This window comes from Triticum aestivum, chromosome 2D (assembly GCF_018294505.1).
Source record: "Triticum aestivum cultivar Chinese Spring chromosome 2D, IWGSC CS RefSeq v2.1, whole genome shotgun sequence".
NCBI classification, from domain to species: Eukaryota; Viridiplantae; Streptophyta; class Magnoliopsida; order Poales; family Poaceae; genus Triticum; species Triticum aestivum.
In genome coordinates, this window is record NC_057799.1 from 604240028 (window position 1) to 604246137 (window position 6110).

A 6110-nucleotide genomic window follows, 5' to 3' on the forward strand; every position below is an offset into this window, starting at 1 on the left:
ATGTCAGATGTACATTGGCGTCGTTTCTTTTTGTAAATCCTTTTCCCAAGATGATTTATCTATTGAACCGTGTGTCCAAATTATGGACTGTTTTCACTTTTGCCTTTCTTGTGTTGAGATCTTCAAAAATATATACCTTGTTTATAGTTTTCGAGAATCATTTTTCGGGATCAAATCTATAATCCCAACTAGTAGTAACATGTGCTTCCAGTGTAAACAAACGGTAATGTCAACTATCAGTAACTTGTGCTTCCAGTGCAAACTAAAATGTGTTTTCTTTAAGAGTACAACTCTGCTCCTTGCAGGAGCACAATTGTGCTTTCAAATCTACTGGCTTGTTCTTCCGTGGAAAGGGTAAAGCACACATGTGCTCCATATAGGAACACAACATACTTGTGTGCGTAAACCACTTGTGCTCCACATGAGAGAACACAGAAAAAGGCAAAATAGAAAGAAAGAAAAAGGAAGACCAAAAATCCAAAAATAGACACGATTTTTTTTGAATAAAAGTAGGGGAAAAGGGAAAAAGTCAAGAAAAAATAAAATAAAAAAACTAAAAACCAAAAAATGTGCGTTGGTAATCACGTGTAGCGAAGTACTAGTTTTCTGGAAAACGTTCCCAGACGGACTGCCGGCCGAAGCGTTGCGCCGGTCTAATGCAAGCCACGCGATCAATCACGATCATGTGGCCAGCAAACATCTTGCCCCCCTCCCTTATCCACATCGAACATTTTCTTCCTTGCAGGGCAGCTTAGCCTCACAGCTCCTCCATCCCACACCACCGGCATTGCCATAGCTCCGATCCCCCGCCCCGCACCACCGGCGTCGCTGCCGCGACCATCCTCCCCCATCCCAGATAGATCTCCCTCTTCCCCTGCCCTTTTTTCTCTCTGACGACCAACGCTCGGGCCCTAATCCCCGACGACCATCTCTCATCGGAGATGAACACGACAGCAGGAGCGTTGCGCGGACGGCGATGCTGGAACCATAAGCTATTTTGCTCCGACCGGTGGCAAGCCAGACGCTAGGAACCGAGGTGCCCCCGTGCTACAACCATGGCGGCCAGGGAGCTTCAACCGCGGTACCAGGAGAGCTGCAAACGGCGGTGCCCTATGCTACAACAGTGGACTCAAAAAGCTACATCCAGTCAGGGATTTGCTCGAACCGGTGGGGAGAGATGATGGAACTAGTTTTGGCAGAGAGCTGCAAATGTTGCCGGGGGAAGCTCGAACCAGTGTCGCCGGAAGCTGCAACCGTTGGCTGGAACTGCTAGAACCAGTAGCCAAAAAAAATGAAACCGACAACCGCCGGAGCTGCACTCATAAGCAATGATGCCATGTCAGCAACCTTTTTTGCTGCAACCATTGTCAGATTTTGCTACTACTGGGAGGAAATTTGCTACATCTATCATAAGCGGAGCTGCATGATGCCATGACCGACAGACTTTTTTTGCTGGAACAGGCTACTAGTGGAGCTGCAACCATGCAATGAGGATGCTTAAACCGCTGCCTACGAAAGCTGGATCCAGTGTCTTTTTTTGATTCAATCAAGAAAGCGACTGAGATGACGACGGGGCGCCGTCGAGCTGAGCTGCAGCCAGCACCAACAAAGCTACATCCGGCTTCCGTTTTGCTGCAATGATTTTTAATGGGCGAAGCTTAATCCTAGAGACGATGGTGAGGCATTTTTGCTGCCACCGTATCGATTTGTTGCTACTACGGGCCACATTTTTGCTACATCCATTTTTCTCCATGAAACTACCCACTGATGCTTCAACAGGAGGCGACGAGTGGAAGGGGTGCGGTGATCCAACAGGAGGCGACCGCAAACAACCGAGGGCGAGCGAACAACTGCAGAAGGCACGAGCAGCCAGCGAGCACGGGGACAATGATGGTCGCACGCCTAGGACGATGACGACCAGATGCGGTGCTCGACGACCTGATGCGGCGTGCCCCGCGATCAGCCAAGGGCGCCCGTGGGCGGCCGACAAGAACGGTCGGCCGAGGACGAGCGGGGCGCTGCCCTCTCTCTTCTGCTTTTCTATGGCGGAGCAATCCCCATGGTTCTGTGGTAGTCAAAAGAATAGTCAGATCTAAAGGTTGACAAAAGGCTGATCCTGTGGCTGGGACTCGACCGGCCCAATGTTTCGGCCGGTCCCCTGGTGCCTAACACTGGCCTAGTTTTTTTGTAAACATTTCCCCTCTTTCCCCAACCCCTCTCTCTCTCCTTTGTCTCACAGTTTCACCGGCATGAGAGTCACGTGCCCGGGCAGGTAAATGGCAATGTGATAATCCCCTTGGTTTAACCTTTGTTGGAAACATCCACTGGGTAACCATGGATGCCGCTAGCTCAAGGCCCATCCTCACCAGAAGATAGTTGTATGTAGACCAAGACCAACCCACCGGTGTTGCATTCGTACCCAGCACCAAATCCGATCATCCACACCTTGTTGCCTTTCTTCGTATGTCCCTTAGCCTGAATGTATGCCAATTCATACCGCACTGATGCTTTCGACTGGTTTCAAACCAATATATTGTTATTCGCGCTGGCTCATTGTGGTTGTCTGATAGATTAAGGTCATGTTGTATTGAGGAGATAACTGTCTGTCCACAGTCCACCAACATGGATGTTGAAATGCTGAAATATAGTGCAGAAGTTGGGGATGTACGATTTGTTCTTCCTCCAATGGAGCGCCTTTTTGGCCACACAGAACACCAAAAACTTGAGAAGCTCATATGCGAGTAGGACAAGATATCATGATATTGGCCTTGAGTGCATCCCCTGCGACAACCATAAGGTTTTTGGAGAGAACAAACCCTATGTTACCCTTCTGGTCTTCCTCTTGATACACATAATGATAGGCCGAGTTGTTGGCCGCATTGACCATTCACGTGAAATGCCCATGACGAAACCGAGCATTGGACCTAGAAGTTGAAAACAATTTTGCCATGTCACCCATGCGCAGCGGTGGAGCTACATGCAATGCTGAGGGGGCTGCTGTCCCCCTCCCCCCCAGCTGCAGCATATTTTCTGAAGCAAAAAGAAATTAAGAGTCTGAAATTAAAAGATTGATGTCATTTGCCCTCGCCCCAAAGGTGCATATTTTATCTTTGCCCCCAACCCCTTTGGTTCTCCGCTAGCTCTGCACTGCCCATGCAGAACAAGATGTTAACCAAATGCATGCATGGAGCACTTATTCCTCAAATAGTAGCACGTCACAGTGGTCTCCATTGATGCCACCAATGTGTGAGACTCCGAAGGCATGACCTGTAGGATGCTGCTCACGAGCCCCACCGCTATCACCGAGGTTCATGACGCGGAGATCACTTTGCAACTTGTATCACTTCACAATCGTATCTGAGTTGGATGGTACCGGACAAAATTGCAAATAATGATAAGAACTCTGATTGCTTCACAACTTGTCCAAAAGGTCATCTATCGCTGAGAATACAATCAACTCTACTTTGAAGGATGCTTCATCAAGCCCACGGTGTGGCTCTATATAGTGAAATGAGGTGGTGCATATGTATGATCGCTCATGCGTGAGTGAGCAATAATATTAGTTATGAAGTTGACACTAGAATCATCAAGTCAAGGCGAGAGATGTGCATGCTCGAGGAAGGTTCCCTTTGTGTATCTAAAGTTGGAGCTTGGTCGAAAACAAGTACAGTTCTAGCACAGAGTTGAAGGCAGATTGTAGTTGTGATGATCAGAAGAATGATGACAGGGATTACGTGGATGGAATAGATAGCACTGCGTTGGGGCACAATCTCATGTGCAGCGGCAAGCCATTGTTCAATCTTTGTGAGAAGGGCACCTACGAGTGTCGTGGCAATGACAATTGGTAGGATGAGAGTGTTGGCAACACAATGGTGTGGCAATCTTGAATGCTTGAGATGAGACCACAAACTCATGGTGTTAGGTAGTGTAGTGTGCGCAAGCTTATGTCCGACGAGGATAGAAAACGGAGAACAAATTATACAAGGGCTTTGAATGTTTTTTACACACTGTAGCTGTATGTAAGGCACCTAAAAATTGAATTGGGGTCAGTCGCTTTTTCTGGTTGTTGATTGTTGCTCCTAAATTCGTGCACTATTTTTGTTGTGGTGTGGTATGTCTTGTTTTGGGCTAGGGATTTTTGACTGGCGTCAATTTTGGACCAGTTAGTTCCATCTGAAGGAAATATGCCCTAGAAGCAATAATAAAGTTGTTATTTTATATTTCCTTATTCATGATAAATGTTTATTATTCATGCTAGAATTGTATTGATTGGAAACCTAAATACATGTGTGAATACATAGACAAACATAGTGTCCCTAGTAAGCCTCTACTTGACTAGCTTGTTGATCAAAGATGGTTAAGGTTTCCTGACCATAGACATGATCACATCATTAGGAGAATGATGTGATGGACAAGACCCATCCATTAGCTTATCATATTGATTGTTCAGTTTTATTGCTATTGCTTTCTTTATGTCAAATACATGTTCCTTCGACTATGAGATTATGCAACTCCCGGATACCGGAGGAATACCTTGTGTGCTATCAAACGTCACAACGTAACTGGGTGATTATAAAGATGCTCTATAGGTATCTCCGAAGGTGTTTGTTGGGTTGGCATAGATCGAGAATAGGATTTGTCACTCCGAGTATCGGAGAGGTATCTCCGGGCCCTCACGGTAATGCACATCATAAGAAGCCTTGCAAGCAAAGTGACTAATGAGTTAGTTGCAGGATGATGTATTACGGAACGAGTAAAGAGACTTCACGGTAATGAGAATGAACTAGGTATGTAGATACCGACGATCGAATATCGGGCAAGTAACATACCGATGGACAAAGGAAATAACGTATGTTGTCATAACAGTTCGACCGATAAAGATCTTCATAGAATATGTAGGAGCCAATATGAGCATCCAGGTTCCGCTATTGGTTATTGACCGGAGAGGTGTCTCGGTCATGTCTACATAGTTCTCAAACCCGTAGGGACCGCACGCTCAACGTTCGATACCGATATAGTATTATATGAGTTCTGTGATTTGGTGACCGAATGTTGTTCGGAGTCCTGGATGAGATCACAGACATGACGAGCAGTCTCGAAATGGTTGAGAGGTAAAGATTGATATATAGGACGATGGTATTTGGACGCCGAAAGTGTTTCGGAGGGTACCGGGTACATATAGGGTCACCGGAAGGAGTTCCGGGCACCACCCCCCCCCCCCCCCGCGGCAAAGATATGAGCTTAATGGGCCAAGGGAGGGACATACCAGCCCACAAGGGGCTGGTGCGTGATACGTCTGCAACGTATCTACAATTTTTGATTGTTCCATGCTATTATATTATCTGTTTTCGATGTTTAATGGGCTTTAATATGCTCTTTTATATTATTTTTGGGACTAACCTATTAACCGAAGGCCCAGTGCTAGTTTCTGTTTTTTTGCCTATTTCAGTGTTTTGCAGAAAAGGAATAACAAATGGAATGAAACCTTCGCGATGATCTTTCTTGGAATAAAAGCAATCCGGAAGACTTGGAGTTGAAGTCTGGAACTCCGCGAGGCGGCCACGAGGCAGGAGGGCGCGCCGAGGGGGTAGGCGTGCCCCCACCCTCGTGGGCCCCACGGAGCTCCACCGACGTACTTCTTTCGCCTATATATACTCTTATACCCTAAAAACATCAGGGGGAGCCACGAAACCACTTTCCACCGCCGCAACTTTCTGTACCCGTGAGATCCCATCTTGGGGCCTTTTACGGCGCTCTGCCGGAAGGGGAATCGATCACGGAGGGCTTCTACATCAACACCATAGCCTCTCCGATGAAGTGTGAGTAGTTTACCACAGACCTTCGGGTCCATTGTTATTAGCTAGATGGCTTCTTCTCTCTCTTTGGTTCTCAATACAAAGTTCTCCTTGATGTTCTTGGAGATCTATGCGATGTAATACTCTTTTGCGGTGTGTTTGCCGAGATCCGATGAATTGTGGATTTATGATCAAGATTATCTATGAATAATATTTGGTTCTTCTCTGAATTCTTATATGCATGATTTGATATCTTTGCAAGTCTTTTCGAATTATCGGTTTAGTTTGGCCTACTAGATTGATCTTTCTTGCAAT

At 46.4% G+C, this 6110-nt stretch overlaps 1 pseudogene; it reads right to left on the bottom strand.

The window, feature by feature from the left end:
• Positions 1-2301: 2301 nt before the first annotated feature.
• LOC123056029 (3-ketoacyl-CoA synthase 6-like) lies at positions 2302-3914 on the bottom strand (annotated as a pseudogene).
• Positions 3915-6110: the final 2196 nt, after the last annotated feature.